Source organism: Acomys minous (assembly GCF_964271855.1).
Source record: "Acomys minous genome assembly, chromosome: 14".
NCBI lineage: Eukaryota > Metazoa > Chordata > Mammalia > Rodentia > Muridae > Acomys > Acomys minous.
Window position 1 is genome coordinate 58,750,440 of NC_140496.1, and position 24,675 is coordinate 58,775,114.

At 47.9% G+C, this 24,675-nt stretch overlaps 3 long non-coding RNA genes across 6 annotated transcripts; 2 read left to right on the top strand and 1 right to left on the bottom strand.

Moving 5' to 3' along the window:
• Positions 1 to 6,317: 6,317 nt before the first annotated feature.
• LOC311582336 lies at positions 6,318 to 14,749 on the top strand. Its single transcript, XR_014774092.1, has 3 exons — positions 6,318 to 6,508; positions 9,875 to 9,975; positions 13,228 to 14,749. It is a non-coding gene; the product is annotated as an uncharacterized lncRNA (long non-coding RNA).
• LOC311582335 lies at positions 12,923 to 20,581 on the bottom strand. Of its 3 annotated transcripts, none has more exons than XR_014774089.1 (4): positions 20,473 to 20,581; positions 18,573 to 19,881; positions 17,695 to 17,796; positions 12,923 to 13,852 (listed from the first exon to the last, which is right to left on the bottom strand). It is a non-coding gene; the product is annotated as an uncharacterized lncRNA (long non-coding RNA). The 3 variants fall into 3 exon arrangements; XR_014774090.1 differs by lacking the exon at positions 20,473 to 20,581 and having other exon boundaries at positions 18,573 to 18,679; positions 19,561 to 20,022; XR_014774091.1 differs by lacking the exon at positions 20,473 to 20,581 and having other exon boundaries at positions 18,573 to 20,012.
• On the top strand, positions 19,661 to 24,408 carry LOC311582337. Of its 2 annotated transcripts, none has more exons than XR_014774093.1 (3): positions 19,661 to 19,723; positions 21,348 to 21,889; positions 23,976 to 24,408. It is a non-coding gene; the product is annotated as an uncharacterized lncRNA (long non-coding RNA). The 2 variants fall into 2 exon arrangements; XR_014774094.1 differs by lacking the exon at positions 23,976 to 24,408 and adding an exon at positions 22,658 to 22,990.
• Positions 24,409 to 24,675: the final 267 nt, after the last annotated feature.

The following is a 24,675-nucleotide window of genomic DNA, read 5'->3' on the forward strand; positions in this document are numbered from 1 at the left end:
CATTACTGCAGCTGGATGCTCCACCGTGCTTCATTAATCCAGAAGAAAATTCCATCAGGTGGTGGGTACTGTGTGCGTGCTCATGTGCCCCCAGGGCCGAGGATCCTGGAACCGTCTGCTTCCATGAATAACAAGATGGGTAGACACGGGAGGCTGAGAATGTGGCATGGGGGGGGGCTGGGGTTGCAGTCCCTGAAGGCAGAGGTCATCCATCAAGGACCCTGGCAGACCTTGGACTGATCAAGGACTCTAGGGGAGGCCAACTTGTAAAATCCCATTAGGGTTGCCAAGACCAGAACAGTGTGACTTTAATAAGGTTAAAGTTTGGCAGTTTGACAACTTTTAGGATGATAAGGTTTTTAGTTACCCGGGGGAAAGAGCTAGAGAGAGTCTGTCCAAGTTCTCCTGGCCGGATGCTGGGGTGTGGTCAGACTCTTGAGGCTGTCTCCTGAGCATGGGCTGAGCTTCCCAGCTACACCTTCTGCCCTGCACGTGGACAAAGCCTGTTCTCCCATCTCAGGCCTCTGGAACTGATAAGGAAATTAATCCAGGCAGCTATTTTCAGACAAGGAGAGCCCTTGGGTCAAACTGACTGAGATGGAAGCAAATGCCCTGGTCAAAGGTGTCACCCTGCCCTTGGACTTCCATGATGCCACCCACCACAGAAACGGCACGTGGAGGGCTGGTTTCATTACCAAGTGAATCTTTTCCATTCTGCCTTCTAGCATGAGGTACTCTGTTGCCCACCTGGGTCTGTCCATCCTTCTACTGTCTTCTCTGGAAAACCACTCCTAACCATGCCCTTCTTCCCTAACTGGGAGAGATTTCAATTGCTCCCTATTCGGTTCCGGAGAGTGTGGGACACGCTTCTAGAGCAGCGCAGGCCTCTTCAGGTGGCTCCGTAAGAAAGCAGAAATCTTAAAAGAACTAGATAGTAAAGAAAACTTGGCTCACAGCATCTGAAGTTTCATTCGTGCCTCACAGTTTTGGGCCTATCATGAGGCAGAATGAGGCAAGAACATGTTGTAAAGAAAGTGATGGTGACCAGGAAACAGAGAGAAACAGGAAGAGGCCAAGGTCCCAGTATCTCTCTGAGGACACGCCCCAGTGATTAGATTTATTTCTACTAGGCTTTACATCCCAAATGTTCTACCATGTCTCAAAATAGTGTCCCAAGCTGAGGACCAAGAAAGACTTCAACATATAGTTTCTGGACCGTCGCAGCTGTTCTTCCAGAGCTCTGTGTAAGTTCTACCTGGAAGGAGGCTGCCACGGATGGGCTGTGCAGATGGCTCACCGTGGGTGAGATGTAGCTGGTGGCCCAGGCCTACTACCTTATCACTCAGGAGGCTGAAGCAGAAGAACCGAGAATTTTAAAGCCTCTCTGAGTTACAGAGTTAGTTCACTTCCAGCCTGGGCAACTTACTAGACCTAACTCAAGACTGTAGGCTTTCCATACATGGCCACCCAGGCTACCTTTGACTACTAAGTGTAGAGTTCCTAGTATGTACTGAGATCTGTGAGCATAGAATGAAACAGTGATTTTTTTTTCCAGACTCAGAAGAGAATTTTAATGCCATGATCTCTACTCATGGATCATCTTTACTGATGAAAAATATCATTTCTAAGTGGGTCACTTGTTATCAGCTCATATGCAATAGCATTCCCGTGGACGTCAATTTCAGATACTAGTTACCTCTACGTCTGTGACATCCTTGGGTTGACTCATTTAGAAAGTTTTCTCAAATTGGAAAACTCAGACCAGTGGCCTTGGAGACACACTCAGTCTGTGCCAGAGGCAGCACAGTGCCCTTCAGAAGTGCAGAGATTCCAGGTCGCTGGCCCTGGAGAAGCAAACCGGCAGCCACAGACACACGTTCAAGGGCAGGGAGCACATGGAGTCCTTGCTCACACGCTGGCCGTGCACTAGCACAAAGGACCATGAAGATACAGGCATGGCATATTTCCATCAGAGACTACAGTCCCTCTAGAGTGTTTCCTTGATGAAAAACACTGAACCACAGCTGAAGCACAGAGAGATGCCTGTGCCTGTGGCTCTGGCATCACGGTACGTGGACCACTCTCTGGGCTCACAGGTTGATGAGGGCTAGTGAAATGGGCAGTTCAAGGAAAGAGCGGCCTGCGGGAGACCAGCCATGCCCATATTGGTGTGCAGATTTCAGGGACTCATGAGATCACTTTCTTTTGGGTATAAAACTGGAGTCCTTTTACTGGGCCCAAGATGGACCTGGACCATCAGGATGCCATGGAGTGGAGCTAGGTCCCTAGTTAGGCCCTGGGACCACTCCCTCTAGGTATCCTTGGAAGAGGAGTGTTTGATAGGTTTAAATCCCCCCCACCCCCACCCAGAGGTTTCAACCTGACTTTGGTTGAATGACCCTAACCCTGCATATCATATATTTACATTATGATTCATACCAGTGGCAAAATTACAATTATGAAGTAGCAATCAAAATAACTTGATGGCTGGGGGTCACCACAACATGAGGAACTGTATTAAAGGATCACAGCGTTAGGAACGTTGAGAACCACTGTCCCAGCCACTTTGGATTGCCGTGGACCCAGATTCTCCCCTGCCCTCGGCTCAGGACCACCCTAGAATCTGACACTCCAGGTAGCTGGGGTGTGGGTGGAGGGCTGATCATGAGCGGTAAGGGTTTGGGGTGACTCTGCCACCTTTCCTCACATGGGACTTCAGCCCTCAGCGTTCAGCATACAAGCGCAGCAATCTGTACTCAGGAAGCATGTGGTAGTGGAGTAGAAGGACAGCTCATGTCACTAGTGGGGAGGGTTGTGGATCGTCTCCCATGCGTGTCAAAAACCTGGAGTGGGAGTACCATTAAGAAGGCCCCAGATCAAACTCCTACCCAGAACTAGCCAATGGACAGGACATTCTCCACCGTTGAGTAGAGAGTGGGGTCTGACTTTCACACGTACTCTGGTGCCCCATATTTGACCACGTCCCCTGGATGGGGAGACCTGGTGACACTCAGAGGAAGGACAGCAGGCTACCAAGAAGAGACTTGATACCCTATGAGCATATACAGGGGGAGAAAGCTCCCTCAGTCACAGTCATGGGGGGAGGGGAGTAAGGGGAAAATGAGAGGGAGGGGGGAATGGGAGGACACAAGGGATGGGATAACCATTGAGATGTAATATGAATAAATTAATTTTAAAAAAAGAAGGCCCCAGAGAGGCACCTGAAGGGGGTCCAGCCACTTTTACTCCCAGATGAACCTCTGGCTCACAGGCTCTCCTTGCCCCGGGGAAGGAGCCTTTCTTACATGTGGCATTCCTGACCCCCACATTTCCCTCAGCATGCCCAGATAAGCATTTCCCTTTGGTCACCCCCCATCACTTCCCCTTTGTGGAGGAGGAGCGTGTTGACTCGCATCTGTGGGGAAGGCAGTTAGGTGAGCCTGATTCAAGTGCCAGGCAGATGCAAATAGCAGGCTTTTCTATGAATAGTGTTGTAGTTGTTCCCTGGAGGCCGAGCTGCTGCATTCCCATCCAAAGAACATTTGTACCTTTCCAATCTATGAGCTGAACCCCGGGCTACCTACCTTTGGCCCCCTCAAGGCCAGCTCTGTGTTCTTTGCTCCCTAAAGTCTCCCCAGAGTGAAATATTAACAGGTGGTGGAACTAAAGGGCCTGGGAGCCTCCGCGGGCAGGGCTGTTGAAGAAAGGATACCTGCAGGCTGTGTTGTTCACTGACCTGGAATTTTCCATTCCTCTTAAGCTCACATGACCAGTGCAGTGTTTCCTTGAAGTCACAAAACTAAGATGGCTGCAAGGTGGCATGTGCTAACGATCTGGACACTGACCACAGCTGTTTACAGCGTTGTTATGGTTCCTAAGGAGACCAAAGCTCCGTGACACAACATGGTGGAAATGATTAGGCCTGCGTGCCAGGAGGCCAGGGACTTGACTGTGCCTGAGCTTCCACAACCGTCCCAAGGACTCCCGGTTGAACAGCCCAGCTTTCTGCGGAGACAGAGTGCTACCTCTGGGACTCACCTGTTTCAGCTTTCCAGGTGCTTTGTAGGCTGAGATTTTTAAGCCATGATTAACTGATTAGGAGTCCCTGGCAGGGTATAACCAGAGTCGTAGAGCAGACTATGCCACTTTGGACTTGAGACTGACTTCCAGAATCTGCCCAGTGTAGACTTGTGTTCCCCAGGCACTGCAGGTTCTGTTTGGGGGGGCGCGGTGGTGGCTATACTCGGAGTGTCACTGTCATACAAAGTTAGGTGCTATAAGCATGACTAAAGAGTCCTATATAACACATCTGGGAAATTTTAAATTCTAAAACTTAAATTTACACTTCTGTAGGACACAGCTCTACGTGCATATTGGCTCAGCTGGTTTAGGATGTAGTTGTCCCCTCAGCTCCTGGCTAATACTGTGATCCTGTAATACTGTTCCTCATGTCGCAGTGACCCAGCCATAAAATTATTGCCATTTCATAGCTATAACTGTGCTGTGGCTATGAATCATAGTATAAACAGACCTGTGTGTTTTCCCATGGTCTTAGGAAACTGCTGTGGAAAGGTTGTATGACCCCAGGGGTGCAGCCCCGCAGGCTGAGAACCACTGTCTTAGGACCTACCGTCTATCCCACCTTCGATGTCGGGAACACAGGCGCATACCAAACCCCATTTCACTAGCTGTGTTGACATGGGGAGGCACCTGTATCAGTTTAACAGCAAGGTGTATAGTAAATAAAGCCTGCTGGGTAGTTACAACCGTCAGGCTTGTCCGGGCACTCTTAACAGAGAAGCCTGGTACGGATTCAGTGGCTTGTGGCTGAAATGATGTGTCTGCTCCTGGCACTCATCCACCGACACTCACTGGGGCCTCCACACCCATTAGGCACTCAAGCATTCAGTCCTTTCTGTGTTTCCCAGAAAAGGCAGGCCTGCTGCTGGTCACACTGCAGACTCCTCCTACGCTTTACAGCTTCCCCGATTCCCAGTGCTTCCTTGCCCCCGTTGCTCGGTCTTGGAGACCTGCCATGCCCCGTAGCTGATCTCACGCGCTATCAGCAAAGGCAAGGGAAACAATGGCCTCTTCACAGGACTTTGCCCTCCACAAGCTTAGGGACCACAGGCGGCTGGAAAAGTAATGCCTGCAGCTTCTGAGAGTGTTCAGTTGAGAAATGTAGGATAGTGTGTGTGTGTGTGTGTGTGTGTGTGTGTGTGTGTGTGTGTGTGCGTGTGTGTGTGTTTGCTGCCCTTGAACTTAGTTTGTAGCCTAAACAGGCCTTGCGTCTATGATCCTTCTGCCTCAGCCTCCTTGGTAATGGAATTACAGGCCTGTGTAGCCGTCAGCAGGTCACCTGAGGGAGTGCATCTACACAGTCCGTTGTTAGCGGAGTCGCCGCGCATGGGGATTTATTGAAAGCCTCTCTCATATGAGTGGGAGAAAAGTTTTGGAGTAAATTCAGACTGGAGGGGGAAAGTGGGAGTGAGTTGTTGCCTGTCTCTCTTTGTGGCCGTATCTTGACTTCCTAAAGCCTGTAGTCTTAAAGCATTTCCATCTTAAAGCGTTAATGTGGGCCCATGTCCAGCTACATTGCAGCGGTGGGCAGAGTGGGCATAATGGCACAGGCCTCACAGTCGAACCTCAGGTCTAATATCAGTTTTGCCAACAGCTGGTTATTAGATTGGTCAATGTGCCAGTTCACCAGGGTGTTCATTTCTCTGTCGTATGTGAGCAATGTGGAAATGATACAATTGTGTTTGGAAGTGGTGGTTTGGTGCATACTGGGAGCCCCAGCAACTGAGGGGGCTGAGGCAGGAAGGCCACCTAAGCCTGGGAATTTGAGGACAGCTTGGCCACCTCTTACAGGGAAAGGGGGGTTGAGAGAGAGAGAATGCTTAGAGGGTAAGAGCCCCTGGCTCTCGCAGAGGACCTAGTTTTGTCCCCGGCACCCATATGGTAGCTCACAACTGCCTGTGGTTCCAACCCCAGGGGACCTAACACTCTCTCCTGCCCTTCATAGGCTCCTCTGTGTAAGTGGTATACATAAACTCGCACAGGCTCACACACACACACACACACACACACACACACACACACACACACAAGAATAAAGACATGCAAAATCTTAAAGCAAAAAGCAAACCTAATCAAAACAAAAAAGGTCATGGGTTAGAATGTGGACAACACGGTGCCTGCTGGATGTGACCGCCACAGCCATTCGGGCAAACAGCTCTACAGCCTGTTTGTGAGGTTGACACTTAAAGGAAGGGGGCGGAATAGATTTGTAAATGATTACAATCTGTTTCCCACAGGATAGCATCCAGGGGGCCTGTCCTTGCCTGCCCAGGCTACAGGACTTCATGCAGGGCCTTGAAAAGTTTCGCCCTCTGTAAAGCAGGCATTGTCACAGCTGGAAGGGCATTGTCACAGCTGGAAGGGCATTGTCACAGCTGGAAGGTCAAGAAAGCTGAGGAAGTCCAGACTATGGAGAATGCAAATCCAGGTGAGACATGAGACAGTATAAAAAATGACAGGGGGAGTAGAATACAGAAAATTCAATAGCTGATGGGGAAAGGAAAGCCAAAACGGGAAGGGAAGAGCCCCCCCCCAAAGCTGGGCATCTTGAGCCCAAGTGGCCGCTGATAAGAAACACCTTCCCTACAGAGGGAACTGAGTGTCCCCTGTAATGCGTCCCCACAGAGCAGCTGCCCAGGTCTGGGAGTGGTGAATGCAGGGCAGGGGGCCATGATGATGTAAATAAATAACTGTATTTTAAGGCAACTTAGATAAGTGTCCCTCGACTTATGATGGGGTTGAACCCTCCTCCCTCCGACGCAAACAAACAAACCCCCACATAGTACGTTGCAAATATACCTCAGTACCGCCCACCCACCCTTCCTGCTTCTGGCTTAGCAGCTCACTGCACTGTGGTCTCACTTGTGAGCTGGAAGCTGGTGGCTGTGGCCACCACTGAGGACTATGGTGGTGTCATCCAACCACACTGCATAAGATCAGAAATTCCAGAGTGGTTTCTCGTGAGTGTGGCTCACTTCCCCGTCATTTGTGAAGTTGAAAGACTGCAAATCGTTCTGGACCAGCCTGCTTTATAGTGGGAGAGATTTTTTTTTTCAGTGCCTTCCATGACGTCCTGGGCAGGAAAGGACAGGCCCCCTGACTGTTATCCTGTGGAAAACATTTTAATCTTCTACTGATCTCATCTCCCTCTTTCCTTTAAGGGTCAAATAAGTCATCTGAGGGGACCATGTGCATTAAAAATATTGTAAGTAATGTGATGGAAGCAAGCAAGGCCCGAGGGCTGGAGAGATGGCCCTGCAGTGGTTTGAAGGCAGGTGCTGTTCTTGCAGAGGGCCTGAGATCAATTCCCAGAACCCATGTGGCCACTCAAGTTCCAGGGGACCCAACATCTGATCTCCACCAGCACGAGGCATGGTGCACAGGCATCCACGCAGGCAAAACACCCATACATAGAGAAAAAAAAGAAATGAACAAAAACGCATATAAACTCAGCCTACCCCCCTCTAATGCCCCCCATTTGCTTGGCCAGGCTGCCCTCACTGCAGCCTCAGCCCAGCCCTGTTGGATGTTAGCTGGGCAACTGAAAGGCTTTATTTTGAGTTTGTCTTTGGTTTATTTGAGACAGGTATCCGTGTAACTCCAGCTGCCCTGGGACTCCCCGTGTAGACTCGGCTGGCCTCGAACTCACAAAGACTCTGCCTGCCTCTGCCCCCTGAGTTAAAGACTTGTGCTACTGTGTCAGCCTCCCCTGGTTTTGCTATTGATGTTGTTGTTTTGTTTTTTAAGATTTATTTTTTAAAATAAGTTTAAATGGTGTATATTGTGAAAGTGTTTGTGCGCATGAGTACAGGTGCTCTTGGAGCCCAGAAGAGGGCACTGTACCCCCTGAAGCTGGAGTTACAGGTGTTGATGAGACACCTCACATAGGTGCTGGGAATTGAACCCTGGTCTTCTGCAAGAGCAATAGGAACTCCTACCTGAGTCATCTCTCCAGCCCCCAGAACAGTTTTATTGATTGATTGATTGATTGATTGATTGAGACAGGGTCTCTCTGTGTAGCCTTGACTATCATGGACTTGTTTTGTAGACCAGGCTGGCAGAATAGCTTTTCAAGGGAAATGCTCCTCTAAAGTCTGTAGCTTTGGACCCCTGACCCCTGATAACTCCCAAATACCTTACTCTTTATTAAGGACAGGGGCAATACCATTAATAATTCTCTGGGGCTTTTTCTTTGTACAGGAAGATAAAGCACAGACAACATGTGCACACATTCTCTCTTCATACAACGTGTGTACAGTGCATACCCTGTGGCAATGAGTGTGCTGGGAGAGGGGTGCTGGCTTGGGCCTAGTTATTTGCAAACAGTTTCATTTCCATATATATACATATATATATGTGTGTGTGTGTGTGTGTGTAGATATATATGCATATGTGCATATATATTATTGTATTAAGTAAAAAATAGCAAGCCAGGAGTGGTGGTGCACGCCTTTTATCCCAGCATTTGGGAGGCAGAGGCAGGTGGATCACTGTGAGTTCGAGCCCAGCCTGGTCTACAAAGTGAGTCCAGGACAGCCAAGATAACATAGAGAAACCCTGTCTCAAAAAACAAAAAAACAAAAAAACAAAAAAACAAAAAAACAAAAAACAAAACAAAAACAAAACAAAAAACAAAAACAAAAACAACAAAAAACTAATAAAGCTTATCATTAAAAGCTTATAAATATTACTGCGATATTATCTAATCCGCCGTCATGATCAACAAAAGACTCAGATGCCTGATAGATGTTAGAAGAAGCCTTATTCTGCCTGGGGCCGGGCAGATATTTCCACCTAAGCTCATTTTCTCCCAGCCCCCATCCCACGCCATCTGCTTTAATCACTTCAGTCCGGCCTAGTTTCCATCCATGATCTCGAACTACTTGCCTATGCTCCTCATCTGGGCCGCTTCTGTCCACTAGGAAGGTCAGAGCTCCTCCTCTGGCCCATTTGGTCATTACCTATCCCATGGCAGCTCTACTCCTTCCTCCTCCTCCTGTACCTGTCTCTCTCCCATGATCCTTCTCTCTCCAAGGCCCATGAACCTTAGCTCTGCCCCTCACTTCCACCCTGCCTAGGTGGAGCTTTTTATTCAGCCAATCAGGAATGATTTCTTAGACAAGATAAAAAATGTCATTTTGAGATGAGTGAGTGTCTACTCGTAAAAGACAGCAAGCAGACCTGAGCAAAATAATTAATATGAGAATACATAACATGAGACCAACCCCCATCTCCATGTCAGCCAGGTCCTGAAGGTTGGGCACGCGCTCATTTGTACAATTACTAAATATCTATCCTGCTCTTATGGTATCATAGGTATTTGCTTGGTACAGAGAAAACAGGTCAATTAAAGAGGCCCTGACCCGGAAGCTCTCCAAGCCTGAAGAACAAAAGTGTGGATAGAACGTTAGGGTATTATTAGGGGCTGCAGCAGGCAGTGCCCTCAACTGGAGCCTCTAATGGGCTGCCAGCGCAGTGAAAGCTGGGGTGACACAAAGGTGCTGAATTCAGCGGAGGGAGGAAGATGTTTCATGCAGAGGCAAGTGTGGGTGTCAAGCAAATGGCTCCCTGATGCCCTCCACATGCCAAAGGCTAATAGGGCCATGCCCTCAGCACCTCCTTACAGGCTATCTGAATGCATCCATAGTCCATACAGGAACAATGGGCCTTAGGTCCGACTAGAGCTTCCTGGCCAGGGCTTCTCAGTCCTGGCTAGCTAGATGCCCATGGGGAGTGCGTGTCTAGTAGCCTGCTTTCTCTCCTATGACATTTATCACATGCCTGCAATCTCCAGGGTCCTGCTTGTACCCCCACAAGACTATAAGCTTCGTGACGTAGGGATGAGTGTGTCTCGTTCACTGTTATGCTCCAAGGCTCGGCACAGAGTGGTTCACGGTAAGTGCTCAATAAAATATTTACTGAAGGGATGAATAATAAATAAGTAGAGGTGAAAGCAGCAAGGCCAAGGACTGACTTGCAAGTCACTTCGAATGGTTCCCTTTATATTTCTTTATTGTTACGTATTTGTGGGCTTTAGATACAACTACAGCACAGTGAAGACTTTAACCTTTCATTTGTAATTGACAGATAACAAATTATATTCAGTGTGATAATTTGATGCACACAATAGGAAATGATCAATTCTGGGTAATCAGCATTTCTATCTTCTGGAATATTCATCATTTCTTTGTGTTTGGAAATCTTAAACTCTTCTTCTTCTTCTTCTTCTTCTTCTTCTTCTTCTTCTTCTTCTTCTTCCTCTTCTTCTGTTTAATGTATATTAAGTTGCAGTCATCCTGTCTTATTATAGAACACTAGAACAGTCCTTCCAATTTGCCTGCATTTTGGTACCCATTACCCAACACCCCTCTCCATCCCCACATCCTAGCACTTCTTGGCCTTTAGTAACCACATCCTATGCTCTTCTTTCTAGATGTACCTGTATAGGTTCCATGCATGCATGAGAGCAGTAGCATCTGTCTTTCTGCCTTATTTCACTTAACACAATGTCTGCTGGTGTTGTCCTTTTTTGTTGCAAATGGCAGGGTTTCAACAAATCAAAGCCACAGTGAAACAGCATCTCACCCCTGTCAACATAGCTACCACAGAAGCCAAACATAACAAATGCAGGCAAGAAGGCAGAGAAAAGGGGGGCTCTTATACACAGCTGATGGGGATGTAAATTAATATAATCATTTATCGAGACCATTATGGAGCTTTCTGGAAAGAATTAAAAAGAAAAATGACCCAGCAGCCTCTGTTGGAAATACATCCAAAGGAAATGCAATTATCATAGCAAAAAGGTTCTTGTGTTCCCGTGTTTATTGCCCTACCATCCATGACAGCCAAGATACCAAACAAGGCTCTTATCAACAGATGAGCAGGTAAAGAAAATGTTGCAAACATACGTAATACACACGTGCACCAGTTACTTTCCTGTCAGTGTGGCCACAGTACTTGACAGAAGCAACTTTTTAAAAAGAAAGATTTGGTTTTCTCATAGTTTCAAAGACTCTCAGTGCATCGTGGTAGAGAGAGTGTAGGACAGCAGCTTGGCTCCTGATGACAGGTCTGTGAGGTGCAAGCTGTCCACATTCCGCTAGGTCAGTAGGCAGGGAGGGACCAGAGTTCCGAGACCCACACCAGAGATTTGCTTCTACCACTTAAGTCCCGCCTCCTAAAGTTCTATAGCCTTCCAGCATATTTACTGTGTATGGGGTGGGGCAGGGTGTGAGTACACCGTGATGTACTCATGGTGGGTAAAGCACCAGTGACAGGAGCCAGATCTCTCATTTCACTGTGTGGGCCTGAGGAGAAAACTTAAATCATCAGTTTTGACAGCAAATGCTTTTACCCACAGAGCCACCCACCAGCCCCATAAAGGCCTAATTAACTATAATCCATAGATTGGGAGAGCATGGCCTAGGCTTCATCTAAGTAGCGACAGACCTCTCTCTCTTCTTTCTTGCTGACCAAGTCCCCGTGCAAGTCTTTATTTCCAGGATGGACCCGTGAGATGGACTGATCACTGCACTTTATAATGTGAAAAATGTGTCACTTAGCGTTATTGCAAAATATGGTGGTTTGAATGAAGATGGATCCCATAGGTTTGAATACTTGGTCCCCAGTCGGTGGAACTGTTAGAGAAGGATGGGGAGATGTGGTCTCATTGGAGGGGGTGGGTCACTTAGGGCAGGCAGGCTTGGAGGTTTCGAAAGCACACAGCATTCGCTGTTAGCTCTTGCTGCCTCCCGCTGCGCCAGCTGCCCGCCATCATTATTTCATGCCACCATTTTAGGCTCTAATCCTCAGAACTGTAAACCCGATTGTGGTGGCTTGGATGAAAATGGCCCCCATAGGCTGTTAGAGAGTGACACTGCTGAGGTGAGGTCTTGTTGGAGGAAGTGTGTCACTGAGGGTGGGCTCTGAGGTTTCAGATGCTCAAGTTAGGCCCAGTGTCTCAGTTTCTCAGTCCCTTCCTTCTGCCTTTGGGTCTGGAGATAGAACTCTCAGCTACCACTCCAGCGCCATGTCTGCCTGCACGATGCCATGCTTCCCACCATGATGATAACGGACGAAACCGCTGAACCTTTAAGCCAGCCCCACCCAATTAAATGTTTTCCTTTATAAGAGTTGCTATGGTCGTGTTGTCTCTTGATGGCAACTAACTAAGACACCAATTAAACATTCTTAAAATAAGTTTCTTTGATCATGGTGTTTTGTTCCAGCAATAGAATAGTAACTAAGACACAAAATTTTATTAGTCAACTGTGGTCAGCCACAATGCAATAATTATACACTAAGTTAAAGACCTCATGTGAACATTTCCTATTCTTTCCAAACACTTAATTGATACCTTAATGAGGGAAATGGTTTCCCCCTTTATGTGAATGTAGGTACATGTGTGTGTGTGTTTGTGTGTGTGTGTGTGTATGTGCATGCATGTTGCATATGGTAGATCCTTCCTTCTTCAGTTGATGTACACCTTGATTTTTTTTTTTGAGAATGTTTCTTTCATTGGCCTGAAGTTCACAGTCTAGATTGGCTGGCCAGAAAGTCCCAGAGCGCCACATCCATCTCTCTCTGTCTCCCCAGAGCTGGGTTTATAGTCACATGTCACCATGCCCAGCTTTTTATGTGGGTTCTGAGGAACGTACATCAAACCCTTGTGCTTATTTGACAGTTACTTTACCAACTGAGTTATTACCCCCCCCTTAGTGAAGTAAAGGATTTAGTTATTAATCTGCAATGTTCAAAGACGATAGCCTTCATAGCACACAAGGCTGGAATGGCAGAACCTTGAGAGCTGAAAGTCCTGGTAAGAAACAGATCTTGCACATAATCTTAGAAAAAAAGCCAAGAAGGTAACTCTTTACTTTTTCTAAATCTCTCGGTATGTTATTTAGTAAGACATGGTATGCTTGGTGGGGTGGAGTGGGGGGGAGGGATGGATCAAACAATATTACAAATCACAAACAGCATTGAAATGTAAGGAACTAACATCATTGTTGTTAAGTGGCCCCTTGTCCTACAAAAGAGATAACAATAATAATCAATTAAGGTGCAAAACTGTTAAAATGTCTTAAGCACATAAGGAGAGGCGGTGGCAACTGGCCACTCACAACATTTGCTCCTCTGCCAACCCAGAACTGGAAGCCTGAAGAGCTCGGGAATGGGGCAGCCTTCTGGGAACAAGGAGGCCGTTCTGTCTCTGGTGGATGCGCATGGCTATCTTCACATCGCTGAACCATTACCAGGATCCCTGATGCCATCACGGGAAGAAGCCTAAGAAACAGAAACCCCCCAATCTTGACATGCTTCCCCATGTCAGCCGCACTGTGCCACTGTGCTCTACATTGTGAGGGTGAGACTTGTTCAAATACACATCCCTGGGTTTTTGTACCCTAGAATCCAGAGTCTGGACCACACGCACTTTGTTGTATCGTGAAGCCCTTTCGTGTGCTCTCTGATCACAGGCCGTTTAGGAGCATCTCTTCATCTCAAGGCTAAATCCAACTGGAAAGATGTCAGTAGAGCAAATAGGTGATTTAAATAGGACCTGTTGTTCCGTGTCACTGCCAAAGGCCATGTTGATGCCTGTGGGCTGGGTTGCTGCTGGAGGGCATGTTGATGTCTGTGATCCACGCTGCTGCCCAGGATGGGGCGGGTGTCTGTGATCTAAGCTGCCACCGGAAACCACGTGGTAGTTTATGAATTCTGCTGTTCCAGGCTGCTATGGGCAAGGAAGCTTCTTTTGTGGTGTTACCGATGACTGAGAATGAGAGACAATGAAGGCTTCTGTGACACCCTCTTCCCCACCCCCAACCCCAAAAGAAACAGTCCAGACAGGAAGCTATTCAAGAGAATCCTTAAAAATTGCGATAATGACACTGAAGTATAGTTCTTCACCGGTGATGGCTTCTAGTTGGGGTCGGGGTGGGGAAGGGGAAGGACAGTTTTCTTTAAGGGGCTGGCTGGCCCCTGGGAGTTTGACCATGCTTCAGTGAGTATAATTAGCATCACAAATTGGACTTAGACCTGGGGAAGTATATTATTGGGGGAGGAGCAACAAGGGTGGGAGGATGGACCCCGGAGGAATAGGAAGTGAGTGTGATATGGGTGCATTGTACAAATTTTCCAAGTAATAAATAGAAATATTTTGTTGGGGAAAATAAATAAGAACTGTTTATAAAGAAAAATGAAATATGTAGTTTATGAAAGACTACATGAAGCCATGACTAAGGTTTATAGATACTAGAGAGGACCAAATTCAAGTAGTGGAATCTAGATGTTTTATTCAGGTACCAGGCAGCATATACGGGGGTGGTGGATTGGCGGAAGCAAAGAATTGGGGCCAGGCATAAAACAAGAAACAAGCAAACAACCAACCCAAAACCACCACAAACAACAACCAAACCAAACCAACCAACCAACCAACCAACCAAGAAAGCAGAAAAAACCGACCATTCTGACAGTCTAAACAAGTTATGGAATCAATTGTCATGATGATGTCCACTAGAGTATCTATCCACTCCATGGGAAACAACCAACTGAGCCCCCTCTCCCTCCTTCTCCCCGCCCCCCAGCCCTCCTTGCTCCCTCTTAGCTGTTTTCATACCTAAAGCTTTGTTATCCTAAGTGCTAGGAATCAAAATGTTTTTTTAAAGTATTATATTTTCATTATTGATTTCATGTGGGGGTGTGGGGTGTGGGGGTGTGGGGTGTGGGGGTGTAGGGGTGTGGGGGTGTGGGGTGTGTGGGAGTATGGGGGTGTGGGGTGTGGGGGTGTGGGGTGTGGGGGTTGGGGGTGTACCAATGGAGACCAGAAGAAGGGGTTGGATCTCATAGAGCTAGAATTATAGGTGGCTGTTAGTTTCCTGACCTGAGTGCTGGGAGCCAAACTCAAGTGCTCTTCACCATTGAGCCATCTCTCCACCATGAGGTTCTTTAAAAATGTGTCTCGCAGGCCAGGCATGGTGGTGCACGCCTTTAATCCCAGCACTTGGGAGGTAGAGGCAGGTGAATTGCTGAGAGTTCGAGGCCAGCCTGGTCTACAAAGTTAGTCTAGGATAGCCAGGACTACACAGAGAAACCCTGCCTTGAAAAACCAAAAACACCCCAAAACACACACACACATATTCTCTCTCTCTCTCTCTCTCTCTCTCTCTCTCTCTCTCTCTCTCTCTCTCTCCACTCCATGTGTGTATGTGTCTGTGTGTGTGTCTGCGTGTGTGTGTGTGTATGTGTGTGTGTGTGTGTGTGTGATGAAATGTAAGACAGTTCCTTGGAGCTGGAGTTTCGAGCAGTTGTGAGCTGCCTTATGTGGGTGCTGGGAATAAAACTCTATTTCTTTGTAATAACAATAAGCTCTCCTAACCAATGAGCCATCTCTCCAGCCTACACAAAATGTGCTCTTAATCAGCAATCTTGAGGCACATGTAAAGCACTCCAGGCAAGAAGTGACCACTGGAGACATGAATATTTGAAACTGCCCCAGGCAGCATGGTCTCGCTATGGACCTTGTGCTGGGTGTGGAACAAGTTCAAAGAAACTGGCTCTTTCAAAGTGGCGGCATGCCAGGCCCTGTCTCTCTGACCTGCCTGGGCTACTCAAGTCAAGGTAGTGTTACCTCTCAAAGATGAGGAAAGGCAGGCTCCAGGAGTCCAAGATACCAGGAAATAAAAGCCTGAAATTTGATCTCTCGTTCACATGATTTTTCTTCTCAAGCAAGTTCTGGGTACAACCTGTAATTCTCATTGTGTTGTTTTTTGTTTTGTTTTGTTTTTTACATCCCTGCCCTCCCCACCCCCTCCCCAGGTATGTAAAGAGTGCCAAGGTGAGCTAAAATAAAAAATGTCAGGTAGAAACCAATACAGGTGTGATACCAGGAAGCTCTGTGAGAAGTCGCTTGACTTTTCTCATTTCTCATTTTCTACAATAATCATGGGGTTCCAATACTTCTAAGGTGTGTTCATGGGGCGGTCAGCTGTAGGCGAGGCTGTTTGGTGGATCTTTCAATTTGAGAAGGACTACTGACCAGGGGCACTTATCATGGCAACATGCCCCTCCCTTTACAACCCCTTTTTCTCCCTCTTCACCATCATCTTTGACCTTTTCCTCCCTACCACTGCATCTGCACCATCTCTCAGACATCACAGCACATCATCATAGCCACTGTTAACACCTCCATCAGTACTGTCACCATCACCATCTTCACCCCTACCACACTGTTACCATCTCGAGTATAGAGAACCTTCCAATGGTATCATGCTAAATATTGCTTATGAACATTACACACATGCATTCTCACCCCCCAAAGAATTTTAAAAGATACCCTGTGCTATACTGTTTTCCCTTAGCATGATGTAGCTATCAGATTACACAACATTAACACAAAAGCAGCTTGATGTGGTGGTGCACACCAGGTGTCCCAGTACTTGGGACAGGAGGATTGCAAATTCCAGGCCAACCTGAGCTATATAATCTGTCCCAAGATTTAAAAAAAAAAAAAAAGGCAGACCTATAAATCTGTTTAGCCTTTGAAAATGAACAGCCTCATGCCATACAGGTAAAGCTCCAGAGACGCTGTAAAACAAAACAAATGCAGATGTGAAGGAAGCTCAGCTTTGTTCACACAGGAGGATAAGAACAAGAAGGTTCTGGTAGATGCAGGCTTTGTGATGCGGGCATGCATGTCTAATGGGGCCACTCAGCAACAGGGGAAACTCTCCAGCCCTACCCCAGACCTTAGGCTTGGGACTCCAAGGATAGTAGACAAGAGAGAGGTTTGGTAGTTAAGACAGAAGCCTTGTTTTTGGAGGCTATAAAAATACTTAAGCAACAACTAACTGTCCTGCTTGCTCCCTAATTACACCCCCGCTGGGGAGGTCTGGAAGGGCTCGTGGGGCCTCTGGGCTTGTAACCAGCTCGGCTTAGGTAAGTGCCCTGTGCAAACAAGTCTCTGGGGGCCACAGACGTGTAAACAGCTCTCCAGCTGACACTCAGACACAAGCTGGGGAATAAAACAAGTACCGGCAGAGCCCGGAGCCCGGAGCCAGCACGGCCTGGCCTCGTGCCAGGGGAAGGGATCCCAGGAAGTTTGCTGATTCACCGGGGACCTTTGAACAAGGGCCGTGGAAGAAGAGAGGGCAGCGGGAGAACGGGTGCTCGCGGGACGGGGGGCGGGGGGAGTGGGGAGGGGAGGCGGGGCTAGCCAGTGCAACATGGAAAGGGAGTGTAGCTTCCTCGGGATGGGGGTTGGAGGGCGGGGGGCGGTGCTGGGGTGGCTTCTCTGAGGAAGAGTGCTGCTTACTGAGCGGGAGAGTGAAATGGAAGAAAAAAGAAACGGAACACCCGCAGGGTGCAGCCCAGTCTCCCGAAAGGAGCTCAGGGGATGAACATGTCCCTTTGTGTCCTACACAGTGACAGCTGCAAGTGGCTGGCGAGCAGCACTCGGTGTCCATGCATTTAAGAACTCTGCCCTACACCATAAAAATGGCTAAGTGGCAAATGTTATGTTTTATGTATTTAACTACAAACAAACAGTGGGGGTGGTTAAAGACTTTAGGTTGGATTACCCCAGTAATAGGACATCCCTTAAAAGGACTTACTTACTTTTATTTTAGGTAGACTAGTATTTGCCTGTAAGTATGTATGTGCACCACGTTCGTCCCTGGCGCCCATGGAGGTCAGGAGAGGGTGTCACGTCCCCTGGAACTGGAGTTACAGACAGTTATAAGCCACTGTGTAGTTGCTGGGAATTGAACCCAGGTCCTCTGCAAGAGCAGCAAGTACTCTAAACTGCTGGGCCACCTCTCCAGCCTCTAGAGGATCTTTTTTTTTTTAATCCATAAAAAATAAGAAATAATTGAAAGTAAAGTCTTACTAGGAGTATTCTCACACACGGATTTGGGGGTTGAGTGAGGTATTTTGGTTTGGGGTTGTTTTCTGTTTGCTCGCATGCTTGTTTCCTTGGCAGCACCAGGGACTGACTCGAGGGCGTCCTGCGTGGGAAGCAAGCCCCCCACCACTGAGTTGCAACTCAAACCCTGAATTCAGGGATCTGGTTTTTAACATATGGTCTTTGGGGGCATAGTCAGACCTTAGCACTTTCTGGTGTGGCCTCCACAGGAGCTCCTTGCTTGGCAGCCTTCCTGCCTCTGTTTTATTTTCTGTCTTCACTAGTTAAGCAACAAGGCTCTCCTGGTTTGGCTAATCTGCTGCTGTTGGAATCCTCGGGGCCAGACCCTTCTAAAGCACCCATAGGCTCTATTCACCTCCTCGCCCTGCTTTCTAAAGGGAGCATGTATTATTTTTGTTTAATTTTTTTTTTTACAACGATCTGTTGTCCTGTGCAAAACAGGATACCCTGGGACTGACAACAAGGTGGGTTTCTAAAATCCAAAACCCAGTTTCTACCGACTTCATCATGACCGCAGATGTGCTCCTGCATGAAGAGAAAAATCTCCCAGTAACCACAGATGAGGCTTTACCGTAAGAGGAGCCTAAGCAGAGGCCGGTCCTGTGGCAAGTGGGATCTTCTGCAGTTCTGGCGAGACTCGACCTGCCTGGAATCAAATGCCAGGGATAGAAAGGTGCCCTGAAAAGGACGCGGGGTTTGCAGGTGTTAGAATCATGTTAGGTAAAGTAGTTGACTTCTGACTTTTAGTTTCCGTATCCACTAGAAGACACTAGTCATTCCTGTTTGGAAAGGACATTGTTGAGTCTGATGTGTGACTTTGTCGTAAAGTGCTCAGCACACAGTAGGTCCTCATGGGTGATAACTACTATTTGCAAAGAAGAGTTAAAGAGCCTGTTGTGTGCCCTTTGTTCCCTATGGGCCCTCTTCATACCAATAATGGCTACCATGCCTGCAGCACACAGCCAGAGGCTGACAGCCCTGTGCTTTATGACTTCACCAATAACTCTCCCAACCAGCTCTGCCTACCCCGTGCAGTTACCAAAAAAAAAAAAAAAAAAAAAAAAAATCCAGGCTTGAATGTCCACCCAACTCCCCTTCATCCCTGAGCCACCGCAGGAGAGCATTCTGGGTTTTGAGACCTGGGACTCACATATCCCAGATTTGCCTCCAACTCCCTATTAGCCTCAGATGATCCTGAGCTAGTGATTTTCCTGGTCTCACCTGCTGGGTACTGACTATAGGTGTGTGCCTGTGTACAGTGCCGGGGATCAAACCTTCAGTCTCAAGCATACTAGGCAAGTACCCCCACCCTGAATCTGAGCTCCATCCCAAGCCCCGAGGATTCTCTTCCGCTAGTCACTTCTCCACTCCTGGGTTAAGGTGTGGGGGGGTCTTTATCCATCTTGCACTCACTCAAGGTCACTGTGTTTAGCAACTAAGACCACAACATGCCCAGTTATGTTTGAATTTCAGACAAAAAGACAAAGTTTTGATATGAATATGTCCTATGTCAAATTTGGAGTATAAATACATTCAAAAGAAACTCCTTGGCCTTTTACTTATCTGCACTCTTCCTGGAACCCCGCTCCGGCATTCTCGCTGTTCCACTGGGGATGTGGCTGCGCGGGCCAGGTGCTGTCCTGCTTTCCCCTTACAAAGCCTTCTTCACTGCTTTCAGGGCTGAGTGCTCTCCGGCTCAGAGGCAGCGCGAGCATTCATTGGGTGGGTTTCAAACAGCCATTATGTGCATTTTCTTTAAAAACTGAAAATCCATGCATTTTATTTCCGCCGAGGTCTGTAAATATTTCATCTGCCGCGCCTGTTCAATCAAACCTCCGGTTCCATCCTGTTGCAGCTGGCGAGGGTTTGAAGTGTTCCGCCTTTAAAGTACATAGTTGACTTAATTGGCTGCCAGCCCATCGTTTGGAGATACTTGTGTTCCCCTTGATGAGAACGACAAAGGAACATTTGTGCGTAACTAGCCCGCTGGTCACCTCTGGTTTTCAGAGAGTCCTTGTCTTATTGCCTTTCTTAACGTTGCCAAAGTGGGCTCTCGGCAAGTTAAATGCCACCCCTGCTTTCCCCCTCTCCCACCCCTGCCTTGCCCTGCCACCTGCACTAAAGATGTTAATCTGGTGAGTCCCCTATCTTCAATGAAAAAAGGAAAAAAAAAAAAAAAAAAAGACCAGCAGAAACACTAGAAAATATGGGTTACTGGAGGACAGGAAATTGAGGCAATCTGTGGCCAAGTGCAGAGGTTAGACTTGAACCCACTGATAGTGAAGCAGATGTCTGGGTTGCCCTGGGGAAGTGGAGGCTGGGGAGGAGGGTTGAGCTGACTCCTCTGCCAGGGAAACCAGAGGGGAGACGGGCCATCCCAGGAAGGATTAGAGCAATCACCAGACATTTGCAGCATCTAGAACACCCATTTGCTTGCTTCCTTCTCTGGAAAAACAAAGAAGTAATCACACCTGTATCCAGGCTTGTTACCACCTGCTGAGTTCCTGTCTGTCTGTTCCCAGTTCCTGTCTGTGTCCAGTTCCTGTCTGTGCCCAGTGTTTTTGCCTTAGATCCTGCATTGTGGTTGGGGCTGAGCTTCCTGGATGTGACTCTGGCTCGGCTACTTATTAGCTGGAAAAGTTACTTTGTCTCTGTGGCTCAGTCTCCCCCTATGTAAAAATATGATCTGTCTAGTGTCTGCCTCCTGCATATGGGTAGGTGTGCCTGGGATTGCTGGAAAGGTAAGGGCTCATGTTTGTCACGTACTTAGAGTAGAGCCTGCATGTAGTAAGCACCAAGTCCCTCAATTTCGTGTGTATAGATCATGTATATATGTATAAAGTAAATATGTATTTATCACCTATAGATGCATGTGTGCCTGTGTCTGTGAACGCGGGTGGCCAGCTGGTTCACAGTCACAGCTGAAAAGGCGTAGGCTCTTTTGATGGGTACCTCTAAAGCGAACTCAGGATGAAAGAACCAGACAGACTCCATTTGGAAAAAGAAATTCCATTTTGTGTTAAACTCCCAGCTTGCAACTTTTCCGCCCAAATGTCACCCAGTCATATACTGTAAAACTCATTTATTTGTCTAAAACCTATAAAAAAAAACTCCTCTCAATTGACATTCGAGGCCACTTCCCTGCATCTGCTGTGCCAGTGAATGGGAGGGTGGCCCGGGTTCTAACCTGCAATAAACACTTCCTTGCCATTGCGTTTTGGACTCGGCTCTTGAGTGGTCTGTTCGGGGAGTCTCTCAAAATTTGGGCATAACAAGGGAGGGTCTAGAGGATGTCTTTGACAAATCCTTAGCAGTTCTGTGTTGATTTCTGTCCTTTCTCACACAGGCTACAGCCATGGGCTTGGTTTGCAATTCAGAAGCCAAGTTAGCTCCTCAGTATAGCTGATGACCTTGACACCTGCCTGGACACCTGCCCGGACACCTGCAGAGTGCTTGGCTCAAGCTTACACACTGTAGATGTCCTCCAGCTGCTGTTGGGCCAGCCGGCAACCACCCGAAAGGGAGCCGACAGATGCCTGGATCTGTTTCTCTGAATTGCAGCTATGTCCTGTGTCAAGTGAATGGAGACACCGGCAGGGTTGGAGGTGGCTGCGGGGACTGGATGGGGGAGGGGCCTCTCTTCTGAGAAGGTTCTGGAAATGCAGGAAGCAGCACCCTCATGGATGGCTATGTGGTGTTCCAAGAAGAGATTTCAGGCTTCCCCAGTTCTTCAGGCTGCTGGATCTGACTCCCAGCCAGGATTCTGTGCGTGATGTGTCAGCAAGCCCGACTCTCTGGGCTGAAAGCAGTAAGGCCCTATGGCTCCTGTGCTCATGTGGCCCAGCATGTTTTCATTGCAGCACCCAGACCGCCTCTCAAACGGCACAGGTGAGAGAGGGCATTGCCATCCCAAGCCGTTCAGGTGGAAGGGATTCTCCTCTACTGTTTAAAGCCAGGTGTTGACATGGAGAACTAGTTTTTATCAAAAGGGCCTGGAGTGAATTTTGCAGGTTGGGTTAAGAGCTTTTAAGTCCAAAAAGCTAGAATTGGGGGACTTGATAAATCAAGCCAATGCAGATAAAGGATCCTAAACGGGGGCTTGGGCAGTGGCCTTCTTAGAGGAGTACGAAGACTTGGGCTTAGCCACCAATACTTATAAACCATGAGTGATGGTACACACCTGTAGGGTGGTGGGAACAGGGGGACCAGAAGTTTACGGTCAGCCTTGCCTGTGGTACATTTAAGGCCACTGTGGGCTAATGAGACCCTTTCTAAAAAACCAAACAAGCAAACAAATGTGGAAATGGCCCCCGGATATGGAATAGGGAGTGTAAGAGCCAGACGATATCAGAAGAGCAAACACCCAGTGAAGTGACACTAGTTCTCAGGCCTCTTGCCAATGTGGCTTGTAAACCAGCTGAGGTCTTGGCAAGGGGCTTAAAGACACAGGATCCCAGCAGTCCATCTCCCGAGATCAATACATTGGCTCTCAGCTCTACTGCTCGACCCATGTCTATACCCTGACAGGGAAGTTGCAGTGAGAATTGGAGAATTTTGGTTTCTTAACAACAACAGCAACAACAACAAAAAATAAAAATAAAAAAAATTTAAAAAGCACAGAAATAGTATAAGAATACGTTTTCACTCTAATCCCAGGTGTGGAAGATGCGGGGCTGCGTTGCAGCAGCTGACTATGATTTGCCTCGTGCTCTGGTGGAGGCGTGCTTTTGCCAGCTGCAGAGAGTTTCTGTGATTGCGTGGTGTTTGGGATTCTGGGGTCTTTTCAGAGGGTCCCGAGAGGCATGGCCAGTTGTGGGTTGTTGTTGGTCGTGGTAGTTGTGTGCAAAGAAGAAACAAGAAGAAATTAGATATCCTGATGGCAGAAGATCAAACTTGCCCCAAGGAACTCGACGCCCCTAATCAGCAGGAAGTAGTCTGGCAGTAATGTTGCCCCCTTTCTGACCCCTGCCTTTATTCAGGGGTCTCTTTCCTCTCTACCTTTTTTTTCTCTATTGTCTAGTGTTGGGGGGGGGGGGCTGAAAGGGAAGAAGAAAGGGAGGTGAAAGGGGTGGAAGAAAGTACCCACAAAGTAGCTAACACCGGCTAAAGAAGATGACACTGGCTGGGACCTAGAACCCTCAGACAGTCTGGATGGCACAGCCTGCTGCACTTGATGGAACGGGGATTTTTTCCCCCTGACTTCTTGGGGCTCCTTCAGATGCAGTCTGACTTTATAGTTCTCTCTCTGCACTCTGGTTAGGATCTGAAATGTCTGTTACAGGTCCACGTACTGAACCCTTGTCCCCCAGCTGGGGTCACTGTTGTGAAGTAGGATCCGCTTGGTCACCGAGGCAGCCTTTGAAGGCCTTAGCCCCACCCCTCGCTCTGGTGCTTTGCTTCCTGGCTCACTGTCATCACGATGCTGTGGCTGCTGGCTCTGTGTCTTGCCTGCCATGATGGCTTGTGTCTAGTGTCCTGTTTAAAGACTAAACAATATGCCATGGTGTGTGGGTGTGCATCTGTCCATCTGTACGCCAATAGCCTGAAGGTGGCTAATGGAATATCATCAACATGGACACAGATAGAGGATGGGGTTCACAAAGCATCCCTTTTCCTTGAGCTGTAGTTATACCAGCATTTGGCAGAGGAGCTACCACTGTTTGGTATGCAGTGATGGCTCCCTCTGTCACTTTCTTGTCAAGGACAACTGGGTCCCCTCAGCCTGGTACAAATAGACTTGTGAGGGACATAGAATTAGGAGGAAGTGAAGAACCAGCCACATGAGAGAAGTATCCCAGAGAAGCTTCCCAGAACAAGGAGTCATTGCTGATTCCCCGAGAGGACATGGGCAGAGGCACTGAACACTACAGGGAACTTTCAAAACGTGGTGTGTGCCCCTGTGATGGTTCCTCTTAACTGTCAACTTGATGGAGCTTAGAATCACCTAAAGGGCATGGTTGGGTGTGTCTTCCAGGGTGCTTCCAAAGAGGGTTAGCAGAAGGATCGTGGACAGCACTTTCTCACGTGGACAGCACCTTCTCACGTGGACAGCACCTTTCCATGTGCACAGCACCTTCTCAAGTGGACAGCACCTTCCCACGTGGACAGCACCTTCCCACGTGGACAGCACCTTCCCACGTGGACAGCACCTTCCCACGTGGACAGCACCTTCCCACGTGGACAGCACCTTCCCACGTGGACAGCACCTTCTCGTGGACAGCACCTCCCCCATGGGCTGGAGTTCCAGTCTAAACAAAGAGGGCAGAAGGCAGCTGAGCATCAACGTTTGCTCTCTCTCTTCTTGACCACAGACACAATGTGACGAGCTGCCTCACACTCCTGCCACCATGCCTTCCCAGGAACACAGGCTGTATCCTTCAAACAGAAATAAACTCCTCCTCCTTTAAGATGCTTTAAAAAATATCTGGTTCCAACACTGGGCAAAGTAGCTAGCACAGACCCTAATGATCTGACACTACAGCATTGTCCCAGAGTTTGTGTTGCTGTTTTTGTTTTATCAGATTTGTTGAATTATGCATATTTATTGTTTTTTATTTTTTCTGTTTTTCAAGACAGGGTTTGTCTGTGTAACAGCAGTGGCTGTCCTGAAACTCTCTTTGTACACCAGGCTGGCCTCAAACTCACAGAGATCTGTCTACCTCTGCCTCCTAAAT